Consider the following 13,187-nt stretch of genomic DNA (forward strand, 5'->3'; position numbering starts at 1 on the left):
ATTCTCTGCTTACTCATTTTGCATTCCCAACCTCCTCCCCCACCACACCTGTGATACCTGCCTTCCCCTGACAGAAACTGGCTTTTAGAAGCTACCAATCTCACTGGTATAAACACCAATAATTGACAGTAATGTGAAGTGTCACCTCCTCCTTTTCATTTGAATTAAATCAAGGCTTTACGATCAAAAGTTCATATACTACCTAATCACATACTGTCTTAGCAATTCTATTGGTTGTCTTGAGTATTTAACTTTTCATTTACATAATCTTTGACATACAGCCAGATTTGCAAGCTCTCTGAGGATAGAAACCTGCCACTTTAACAAAGATTTATTAAGTACCTACTATGTGCTAGGCACTGTTCTAGGACCTAGAGTTAAGGCTCCAAAAAAGATGACAAGCCCCAGTTTCCATGAAGCTTGCAGTCTGGTTGAGGAGGAAAAACAGACAAAAATACGTAAGTAAATGTCTGTATTAGAAGGTAGTTTGCAGAGATTTAATATATGGTAATATGATAGAGAATGACCAGCTAGATGACTAACACAAAGAAGGTAGCCATTCCAAGAACTAGAGGGGGAAACATTCCCAGCTGCTCCAACTTTCCATAAGTATTAGCTTAGAACATTCAAGAAACAGAAAGAAAAACAGTATGGCTAGAGTTCTGTGTGAAAGAGGAAGTAAGAGAACTAGGCAGGGACTAGTATATGTGCTTTGTAAACTGTTGTAAAGAATTCAGATATTTTATATTGTGAGACTGGAGCCCATTAAAGGCGTTCCAGGGGTGGAGAATAGGATAAAGTGATATGATCTATGTTTTTCAAAGATCATTCTAGCTGATATGACACACTGAATTTGGAGACAGCAAGAATGAAAGCAGGAAAACCGGTCAGGAGGCTACTGCAGGATCAGGACACAATAAAATGGTACCTTGGACCATCACCCCTATAGTGGCTGAACTGAGAGATATGAATGGATGAGAGCTTCAATAAATACAGGTAGATCCCCAGTTTGGAAATGTCTGCCACTTAGGGATGGAAACTCCACTATCATCTACTGGATCCACCACTTTTTACCTGATAGGGGGGTAGGGAGGGTTCTGATGGGGCAAGTGGCTGATTGAGTGGAAGATAACTTACACTTTTGTTAAAAAGAAATGCAAATCCTCCATTGTTTTCAAGTAACTGAGCTCCAGAAATAAAGTCCAATGAGAGGGATGGCTGTATTATAAGCATCCTAATTCTGTGCTCCTTGGTCTCATATCTTCTTAAGGTTCTGAAACTCTGATTCTTCTGCAGCCATCAGGCCTCCAGGGATATGGTGCCACCTCTCATTTCAAATTTAGGGCCAACTGTAGATACATTAATTTCTTTGACTTCCCACAGCAAAACTGGAACAGGCTGACATTTTCAGGAAACTTGTGTTAACAGCTGTTAAAGTTTTTTTTTTTCAAGGTTTTTATTATTTACTGTTGGTTAAAACTGGTCTTCATTTTCAGCTTTAGTTTTAATGAAGACAGAATCCAAGATAGCATATACTTTTACCAATTAATATCATATCAGTACCTGACTGAATAAAATCTAGGGGGAAAAATCTGCCAAAAAGTAATGACAAATGGTTTCAAGTTAAGAGGGGATAGAAGGTAAAGAAATATGAGACACAATGCTAACCATGTACTCTATCCTCAGGAGGAAGTATTTTAAACTCACGTTGGCTTCCTCTTCCCCCAGCTTCCTGACTCATTTTCTGCTCAGCTTCTGGGACTCCATACACTAGTCTAAGGATCTGTCTTGTGCTAGGCCCAAACTAAAACAAAATACTTTGGACTTAAAACTTGTTCTTCTTCATAATCCCTAGGCCCTCCTAGACTCCTCTCATTCAGTTCTTCTTTCCTGACCCAGGCCAGCAGAGGTGATTGGCATACCAAAGTGTATTACCTTTCTTTTGTTTGTTTGTTTGGGTAATTAATTCTGCCCAGTTCTGGAACTTCTATCATTTCACTCATTTGCTCATATAAGATCTACAGCAAAGCAGGGATGTGGCCTCACCTAGCACGGACCAATAATTAATCAAATCACTTTCATCTAATATAAATTAGTGGGAAGGTCATTAATTACTTGGGCAACAAACTGTCCCAATTTGTTCCAGACTGAGGGGTGTCCAGTGACATGGGACTTTCAGCGCTAAAACTGGGGCAGTCCCTGGGATGGTCCCTAAAGCAGCGGTCCTCAACCTTTTTTGGCACCAGGGACCAGTTTCCTGGAAGACAATTTTTCCACAGGTGGCGGGACGGGGTTGGGGGGACAGGGGGAGAGGTTCAGGCGGTAATGCAAGTGATGGAGAGAGACAGGGAGCGGCAGATGAAGCTTCCCTCATATGCCCGCCGCTCACCTCCTGCTGTCCGGCCCGATTCCTAACAGGCCACAGACCGGTACCAGTCCATGGCCCCGGAGTTGGGGACCCCTGTCCTGAAGGACGCTTTTGGCCACACTATTTCTAAGCAATAATGAGGGAAGGTCAAAGCAAGGGCAGACTTAGGAATCTCCACAAGCCATGAAGATGGAGCAGTCACAACAACAACACTTTCTCTTCCCCTCTCTCAGGTGAGAGGACTCGGGCATTGTGTCAGCTGGACACCGGCCAGGTAAGCCTTCCAACTGACTTTTGTACCATTACAGACATGCTGGAACACTGTTTAACTTTCTATTTTAAATCAAGATAGGATGGGATAGGGAATGCCGATTTTTAAGCAGAGGGGGATGGTTACACTGAATTATTTAGATAAATAAACCTAAAATATTTGTATTTTATCAAATTATCTGCATTTCTGCTGAAGTATTTTGCTTCATAATCTGTGCAAGCCCCTACTCTTTGAAAGTTATTCTTTGTATCAAACCAAACTTCTAGTTCAACATTAGAATTTATCACCTTACTACATAAAATATGCTAATAAATCCAAAAACACTTTAAACTCAGTTTAATGCAGTTAGAATAGCTTGACATTGATTAATCATTAATCATCATTAACCTGATGATTAAAAGTGTCCACTAGGCCCTCTATCATTGCCCATCTCTTGCACCCACAAAGCTCCTATGGACTTCATGTTAAATTTTATTTAATTATTTATTTACTGATTTTTATTTAACAAGTATTTATTGATATCTACTATGTATCTGGTAATATTCTAAGAATAAAATTTATACCCCAGTTCTCAGGAGTTCATCTTTCCAATAACCTGTCATTAATTTATTTCTATCTCCCCTGACCCCAACAATGAACAAACAAAAGAGACACATAAGCAACAATAATAGACACAGGAAAATAAAAATAAACGTATTCTTTATGTGTAAAAAATCATATAATCTATATTATTTACAAGTAGATAACTTTGTATGACATCCACAGTGACTCCATGGCTCTCCATCCATGGCTCTCCTGGAAGTACAGTACCACACTGGAAGTGACTCATATTCACGTTATGTGTAGAGTGATTCATTATATGATAACTACCGTGATTCACAGGAAGATAATAAATCTACCTATAGATGACAAAGCTTATTTAAACTCTGTCAGTATAGTCATTAAAGAATTAGATTTCCCCAATGTCTGAACTAGTTCCTGAGAGTCAACAAAATGCTCTAGGAAGGGGCAGTTACTTCTAAGTTCATATCTCTATGTATGACCAACAGGGAATGTAGCCAACGACAGAGAATGGTTACTAACATCTGCATTTGGGATTGGGTGTATTTTTTTTTTTTTTTTTTTTGGCAGTATGTGGGCCTCTCACTGTTGTGGCCTCTCCCTTTGTGGAGCACAGGCTCCGGACGCGCTGGCTCAGCGGCCATGGCTCATGGGCCCAGCCACTCCGCGGCATGCGGGATCCTCCCGGACCGGGGCATGAACCCGTGTCCCCTGCATCGGCAGGCGGACTCTCAACCACTGCGCCAACAGGGAAGCCCAGATTGGGTGTATTTTAAATCCAGTTTCCCAGAAACAGACCTGAGACTCTGGGATTTGCCTGCAGGAGGTATATTGGGTCATGCTCTCAGGAGAAAACCCATGAGGGGTGAGGGAAGCAGAAATGGTCAGAGAGAAAGTTGAAACATGAAACAGTTGCAAAGGAAGCCTCAGCCAACCCCCGTAATGGCCTTTCACAGTTGTCCTGAATCGAATGAGGCAATGGGGCCAGAGTTTTGTATCTCCTCGTGGACCAGTCATTAAATGGGGCTGCCCTTTAGAGAAAGTATAACGTTGGGCAAGGCAGCTTCCTCTGGCTTAGGACAATTATAAGGAGGGACTCAGCAGTGAGCTGCCAGCAGTCAAATTCCAGCAACCAGAACATCCACAAAAAGCCAAACACCTGGCAGCTTGTTTGCTGAACGTCTTATCTCATGTGCAACCTCAGACCTTCACAAACCAGCGCAGGCTCAGACTGGCATCCTGGAATGATAAAGTCCTGTGAGGGCATCTCTTTCTCTCATGCCCTCTGGAGTAGACCTGGTCCAGGTCAGTCTCTCAATTCTTAGTGAAATTATTCTAACAATATTCTGTCGTCCCACGCCTCCTACACACTTTGCTGTGATTTATTTTTCTGAAGTGCAAAACTAATCATACTCATCGCCTAACTAATAGTCGCCAATGAGATACCATTTCCTAACCATTTAAGGCCCTCCACAATAGCATTACAAATTAGCTCTGTATCTTCACCTATAACAAGTTAAGCCCCCTAATGTACTCTATGCTCCAGAGAAACCATGATAGTCACCGGGCCCCCCATATACACAATTATACCTTTCGGACTTGCCTCATTTTGTACCACATTTCCCTGACACCATGTTCCAGGTGCCAGATTCTATCTCCTCTTTCTCTTCCCTTGCATTCTGTTACTGAACAGTTCAGGTCAAAAGCCATTATGTGGTGCCAAGCAAATGGCCTTCTAGTGGAGAGAAGCTATAGTAGTTGAGGGCAGGGTGTCAGAGGCCAACCGGAGTGAGGAGTGTTCCCCTGTTTCAGGGAAGGGCAGCCTGGCATGGAATATTGCGCCAAAAAAGGGTGAGGGGGATATCCACGTGGGAGGGCAGTGGCCCAGCATGAGGAATCAAAGAACCAGCCAGGTGAGGAGGTTACCTGTGCGTGTGTGTGTGTGTAGAGCAGGTGTTGCCCAGTGTGAGGTTTCTGAGCCTAAATGAGGGGAGGAAGACTTCTGTACAGGGGAGGAAGTCCACTGTGGAGAAGTTGCAGCCTGAGCACAGACTTCCACGTAGGGAGGTCACCCCAGTGCAGGATGTCAGAGCATGAACAGAGCAAGAAGAGAGTCTACACTGGAAGACAAGCTGTCCAGAATATTGGAGCATGAAGGGGATGAGTCGAGGGTGGGGCAGCACAGTGCCAGGTATAAGAGCCTGAGCAGTGTGAAAAGACATTTTGCACAAGGGAACCAGCCTGGGATGGGACTGGACCCAAGCAGGGCAAGGAAAGTTTCAGAATGGGGAACACGTGGCAGGGGATATTGAAACCCATGTAACACATGGAGGGCTTTTTATCAGGGGTCACCTGCATAGGGTATCAGAGACCAGATGGGTTATAGAAAGTGCCACCCCAGGGCAGAGTGGCAACCAGTACAGAGTGTCAGTGTCTGAGTGGGGGTGACAGGTGGTGACAGTGTCAGAACTCCTAAAACATGAGGGTATCAGTATTGGGGGAGGGTAACAGTGGTGATGAGAAGGTGGTTACATACAGAGGGATAGATAAATTAAGTAAACATAAATAACACACTTTTCACCACTAGAAAAGGAAGTTACACATAAGGAAATGAGAAAATAGTTATTCTTCTCGTAGGTCTATGATGCATCTTGACACAACTTGAGTCATAAGCCAGTTTTCAAATTCTAGTCATTTTGCTGTTTATCAGCATCCCAGCTGGGGAAGTGGTGGGAATCAAAGAAAAGAGAAAAGTTGCCTGAAATGGTGGACACTGAATAAACTCACTCAACACTGATCCAGCTCCCCTCTAGCATGTCTTTCTGCCTGTTAGAAAGAGTTTAAAAAATGGACATTTCCTAAACTCCCTTACAGGTTTTCCTCATGGTTTAGAATCCACCCATATATGCTCATGCCAGACTTTGGGTCAGAACCAAGTTCCCTGAGGAGACAGGCAGCGCATGCAGGTCATGACAGAGGCTGTGTGCAGAAGGGAGCATGTGAGGCTCATTCAGTGGCTTCGGGGTTCACCTCCCTAATCTCAGCAGGGTGAGCAGCTCCTTTCCAGCCCAGCGCTGGAGTGTATTTGGGGAATTGTTCATGAATGCCCAGGCTTCCCTCTCCTTCTTCAACAATCCGGATGACTCTGTGAGCAATTTATACTTCTTAAAAAATCCCTTTCATTTAGATTAGCTAGACCAAATTCTGTTCTCAAGTACTTTAAGTCCTAATATTCTATAATCCCTGTGAACTTTACATTAGTCATTTTGCTGACATTTATAATTATGATAAAAGGTTATAAATGGAAAAAAAGAGAAGAAATTGTGAATCTTTAAATTATCCATTGCACTCATTTGATATTATTCATCTCCTTGGTAAACTCAGATATTCTGAAGGAAAAAGGGAAATTAGACTTGAAAAAAAAAGTTTTCAAAAGTGCTTTACAGTTTTCAAAAGTTTCACACACATGATTTCATATAATCCCACAATAATCCTTTTTTTAAAATCCCCTACCCCTATATTGCCCCTCCCACCTTCCTTCTCCCCAATGGTGGCCACTAGTTTGTTCTCTATATCTGTGAGTCTGCTTCTTTTCTGTTTTATTCACTAGCTTGTTCTCTATATCTGTGAGTCTGCTTCTTTTCTGTTTTATTCACTAGCTTGTTGTATTTTTTAGATTCCACATATAAACGATATCATACAGTGTTTGTCTTTCTCTGACTTATTTCACTTAGCATAAAATTGAAAATTGTAAAGCACAACAGAATTTAAAGAATCATTCAACTAAAAAAGTGACCTTCACAGTAAGCAAATCAATAGATTTTTACATAACGGAATTTTTTTTAAAAAAATAAGAAGATCCAATCGACTTCTTGGAGGATATTGTAAGACAAATACAAATCTTTTTAGTTTTCCTAAGAACACAGAAGTAAGAATTTTAAATAACAAAGTTCAAAGAATGGAAGTGGCTATAGATAGAAACAGACAACTCGGAAGGGAGACAAAACAAGTTTTAGCTAAGAATGACACCTTCCTCAAAAGAAACAAACAAATAAAAAAGACAATTATCCTGGGGATGATACCTAAATGAAGATGTTCTTAGCCCATCCATTCAGCTGAGGCAATTCAATTTTGGCTATCCTTGTTCCCTTGCCTGCAATCCGTTGTGTGAGAAGGGCTCCCCATACCTATGTCTCCACCATTTTCAAAAAGTGAAAAAAAAAAATCTCTCTTTTAAGCTAAGCACTATATTTAAAGACTTTGTAGGCAACATGAAAAAGAAACTTTTTTTTTTTTTGCTTCTTCCAAACTTGTTTATATAACATTTTAAACAGCCACATTGTTTCTGCTCCAAGATATTTAAGCTGTGGTATAAACTATTTTTTAAGATAAAAAAAAGTTTGAAATGTAATTTTTCTATTTGGAGTGCCTACCATAAGTACTACAATTTAAAAGATTTTTCATATTTTGGAGTCCTTGCGTTTCTCATGGAAACCGCTTGATTAGTGCATATCCAACTTTATTTTAACAGCACATATGGCACCTAGATTATCTATCCCAGTTTTCTTGGGAGGTTCTTTGAAAGGAGCAGTAGGAAAGTTGTCAATCCCCAAATGGCCAATGGGTTTCATATGTAGCAAATCTGGCTAGCAAAAATACCAGCTTAAGTTCACCAACACTGGACCACAAGTGCCTGAGGATATTTTTAAAAGTTTAGTAAACCAGAGGTTTGCTTTTGACCCTGATCTTTTTACAGAGTTAACACTTGTTCATCAGATAAAGGGAGTCTCAATTTGAAGAAATTCATTTTTACAAATTTTTTAAATTTATTAATCAAACAAATAGGTAATGCCCACTCTTTGCAAAACACTGATCTGTGCTCTTTGGAAGACAGTCTATTAAGAGATACTCTAGTGAGATATTCTAGTTATTGAACTAAGATAATTAAATAACTATAATACCAAGATTAAAATGATGTGATGGAGTATAACAGGAATTCCGAAGAGTGAGAAATTACTCACAGCTGGAAAGATCCGGATCAATGGAGGGCAGAGCGTTTAGTCTGCATTTTGAAAGATGGGTAGTGCTTTTAAGATTAGCCCAGATGAAGGGAAGAAAAGTCTGCAGAAAGAAAAGGCATAAACAGCTTCTGTCTGAAGATGGGGGATGGTGAAAAGATGGCATCATCAATTAAGATGTGTAGAAGAGCAAGCATATGTTTTTTAAGGCACAACCCTGTGATTACATTCTTTACCTGTTTCATAGGATTAGTATTGTGTTTTAATCATGTATTTTATTATGCTCTCTCTAGAGTATTGTCATCATACTCTTAACAAGTAGTATGACTACATGATACCGTAAAGTTAATGTTAAGTCACCTCTTACGGAAAATGTGCTTGGAGAAACAACAGTCTCCCTGAGCTCCACTCCAGCCTCCATCCAAGGGAACCGAAGCACAGAGCAGTGAATGTACAGAGTACCTAATAGGCACGGAAAAAACTTAATGTCACTGGAGCCCTGAGTGTGTGAAGGGAGAGAGTAGAAAGTAAAACTAATCCAGCTGGATAACGTCCTATACATAGAAGGCTTTAGGTCAATACTGCCCACCACCTGTTTTGGTAAATAAAGTTTTACTGGACACAGTCATGCCCATTGGCTTACACATTATCTGCGGCTACTTTTGTGCTACAACAGCAGCAGAGCTGAGTAGCTGAGACAGAAACCATATGTCCCACAAGCCTAAAATATTTACTATCTGAACTTTAATGAAAAAGTTAGCCAACCTAGGCCTTCAATAAAAACCTTTTCATGTTATGGACATTTTTGTGGAGACAATAATAAATTTTAAACACCAGAGGAGTTCAAACAGAGCTTTGCTTTAAGAAGGATAACCAGGTTGCTTTAGTGAGACAAATTAGAGAAGAAAGACACTGGGGAGCTGAGAACACTTAAAACTATTTTCAAAATAGATAAAATTTGGTATTCTTTTCTTGCTTTTTATCTTGTGTTTAATGAAATACTAAAGCCTAGGTTGATTCAAAACTGCAAAGTTAACAGTAATATTAGAAGAATGACACTTTTAGGAATGGGAAGGGAAAGGAATTTCTTTGCCTCAGAGAAATAGTCAACACATGTAGTCGAGAACAAAGTTCTGCCTGGGAAAAAAGCTGGAGACTGGCAGCTGTGCAGAAGACTGGGTGAGAAGGCTTGGAGGAAACAGCACATGGGAAATCTCATTGTTGGAATAGGGTACCAGAAGGTCTTGAAAGTAGGTAGTAAGCCTGCCATTTCTTTCTTTTTTTTTTTAAGATTTATTTTTTTAAATTTATTTATTTAATTTATTTTTGGCTGCATTGGGTCTTCGTTGCAGCATGCGGGATCTTTCATTGCAGCACGCAGTCTTCTCCCTAGTTTTGGCGTGCGGGTTTTCTCTCTCTAGTTGTAGCATGGGCTCCAGAGCACGTGGGCTCTGTAGTTCGGCACGTGGGCTCTAGTTGTGGTGTGCAAGCTCAGCAGTTGTGGTGTGCGGGCTTAGTGGCCCCGCTGCATGTGGGATCTTACTTCGCTGATCAGGGATTGAACCCGCGTTCCCTGCATTGTAAGGTGGATTCTTTACCACTGGACCACCAGGGAAATCCCAAGCCTGACATTTCTAAACCAAAGTCTTCAATTCCATTCATAGGGTTCACCCCAAGGAAGAAGTAAGTTTGGTTATAGTAACAGATCCCAAGGTGAACTAAGGAAAGACAAAAGGAAATAGCATTAAGCTACAAAGTGTCCCATAGAAACTCCAGAGCAGAGTGTAATGGCACTTATAGATGGGATTAGAGTCTAATCTGGAAGATGTAGGCTCCAATTTCTAATTTCCAAAAAAGAAGGTTTTGTTGTATTGGTCTAGTTTGGATCAGATGTCCATCCTTGACTGAAACTCAAGTTCAGAGGCAGGAACATGTAACCGACACACGACAGACAGGGCCTCACCCTGGTGGTGAGAGGACATTTCCTAGAGATGGCATACCAGGAAGATACCTTAGAAGGTGTCCCCCACAAGAAGAGTAGCCTCTCTTTTATAAGGAGAGTCATGGAGGGAGCAAGATTCACTTTACAAAAATTCTGCTCACAGCAAAATTCTTTGGGAGACGTCAGTTCCACAGAGTACAATATGTGTATTGTTTATACCGATCATCTCTTTTCTGTCTAAAAGATTTTTCTCTCACATGAAGCTCAACTAGACAAAGAAAAGGCTGAAAATGACTTTTATAAATTAATTTTTAAACAATTACAGTCAACATTTTGATTGATAATCTAACCAACTACTAAAAAGAAATAAAATTCAGTGCATGGTTCAACCAACAAGCTTCTGTTTTTGAAACTCTGACCTTGACAAATTTGCATTTTAAAGACACTCATTAATGATTTCCCTTCTGTGGCACAAATACTGAATATAAACCAAGGGAGCCCGAGTAGGCACAAACATCAATATGTAAAGGATATCGCAGATAAATTCATTGCACCTTGAGGTGATTAGTTTAAAACTCATTGAATTTCTAGTCTTTGCATTAATGCTCTTTTGTTCATACATGATATAGTACAAGAAGAATCATGTGGCAGTCAAAAAAATATGCTAACAAAGTTGATATCTTCACCATTCATCATATCCTTGACACTTCTAACAAAACGGTTTTCCACCCTGAATTGACAGTCAAAACGGAGAGACTTCACATAGAATTTTAAACTGCATTCGTGTTATATGGTAACACAACACAATACCAAACTCATGAGATCAAACAAAAAATTTCTCTTTTCCCTGATGTTGACTTAAGAACTGTATCATCCCTTTTAACTAGTCATTTTTCTTACAAGAGTATCTTGTAAGAGGTAAAGTGCATTGACATTCTTCATATATTACTTTATGCCGGGATTTAAAACTGAAAGCTAGTTCCACAGGGAAACAAGAAAAAAAAAACATTTCTAAGTCTCCTTGCTGTGGCTTACTAAGAGAGTTAACAATGCAGGCTAAAAGTGTGTATCTGAGTGTAAAATAAATTTCTGAAGAAATATGACAAAATGTTTGCAATCACCCTTTTGCTAAAAGCTATGGGTTATTCCGTTTCCAGTGCACGTGGGGATGAACCTTGTGATTGTGTCTGCATTATTGGCTCTCTCTTTAGTAAGACCTCTACTAGCAAAATATGTATTTAATATTCTTGATCCTAATGATTCAGGAAAAAGTTCTGGACTTCTTTTGGTATTTTCCCTTTCCCTATTTGTCCACCCACCTCTTTCTAATTTATTTCTAACTATTTCTAACTGGCTGACTTATTGATCCGTATTTATACAAAGAAATCTCTGAAACATTTGTCTGTGAGCACATATATATAGATTAATCACCTTCCATATATTAACCTTAAAACCTGCCTCAGTTAAAGAAGGTCTTCCTTTCCTTTTACCTGTGCCTTTAATGTCTACATCCTTGAGATTAAACATTCATTTCTTCCAACCTTCCTTCTCTGTAGGGCTCTGTATTTGGAGCTTTTATATAAATGATACCATCTGACAATGAATTTCTGGAAAAGGTACTATATCTTCTGGTTGAGAATACTGATGCATAGAGAGTCAAGACTTAGCTGGTACACTGAAGAACAGAGACTTAAGGGCAAGTCTTTTGATGGATGCCCTGTGTAGTTTTCTTTCCATGATGCCTTGCCCTTGTTCTGCAGGGTCTCCCCATCAAAGGGCACAGCTTCTGTCAGGCAAATTTCTCTGCACAGCTCCTGACTTATTCCTACCTCATCCTTTATAAATCACCTCTCCATTAGATGATCCAGTTTGAATGTTTTTCATCTGTTTCCTGCTGGGAACGTGATTAGTATGGCTCACCCCTAAGCAGCACTCTCCAACGCTCTCCTAACTTCCATCCCCCCTCCCATTTCTACCAGGTCCATCTCAACTACTCTCTCACTTGCTCCCATTAAAGTACCCATTCCTGCAATTCTTGTTCAAAACAAACAAGTTCTTCAAGTGTTCCTCATAAAGACAAAACAATCTGATGAAAAAATTCACACTAATATATGCAACACTAATAAATATTTAATGCGTTAACTTTCCTTCTACGCATCTCCAAGCTGACCAATGATATTTGCATATTTGCATTAATCTCAAAGAATAAATATCTAATGGCAGAATGCCAGCCATCTGTTGCAGGTGGCTTAGGGTCAGATCTTTTTAACTACGTAGGCTCAAAGGTCTATGGTTCAGGGGAGGGATTATTGGCTAGGGCTGAGTTTCAAAGCTACTTTTGTAGCATCTAACTCACTCTCTCCCTATGTTGAATCTGGTTGGTGATAAAAGCATCTAATAGATAAAAATTAATTAGTAATACATTAATATTAAACAAGAGTAAAAGACTGTGCTTTAGATGGAAAGTTCCAGGAGGGCTTTCTGTATAGGACGATTATGTATGGTCTCCAATTCTAATCATATGGGCAGTTTGCTTAATCAAAAAATTTTTTTTCAATGAAATAATACTGTCAAATAGTTTTCAGTGAACGTATTCTTTGTTATTTTGTGTAATTACTTATTCTTTTCCTATTTAATATTTAAATAGGAAATATTTAAAGTGTTAAAAGACTTTAAGAAGTCTTGTGCATTTCAACTAAATAAAATATAAATTAAAAATATATAACAAAATTTCCTATGGACTTGAAAAAAAATAGACACATCAGAGAGGATTGAAGATTGGGTTGTCTGTACCTTATCAAATAATAACCCAAATAAAAATATGCTTCCAGACATGTACAGATGGCTGTTTTATAATCACTGAAACTTTAAAAATGATGAAATATGGCTGGCCTTTAGGTTTCCTGGATAAAGTCTATTATAGGATGATTTAGCATCTGAGGATCCAGAGGATGTATAACAAGTGTTATCACCAAAATAATGTTGGATAAAGTCTTCAGTGGAGCAGAAGTAAGAAAGCAGCCTGGG

General features: G+C 39.7%; 1 protein-coding gene across 1 annotated transcript in view; it reads right to left on the bottom strand.

Annotated features, from left to right (window-relative positions):
* The window catches only part of ANTXR2 (ANTXR cell adhesion molecule 2), a 244,108-nt gene that overhangs the window by 165,859 nt on the left and 65,062 nt on the right, over nt 1-13,187 (bottom strand). The window lies entirely within an intron of this gene.

Source organism: Globicephala melas, chromosome 5 (genome assembly GCF_963455315.2).
Source record: "Globicephala melas chromosome 5, mGloMel1.2, whole genome shotgun sequence".
NCBI lineage: Eukaryota > Metazoa > Chordata > Mammalia > Artiodactyla > Delphinidae > Globicephala > Globicephala melas.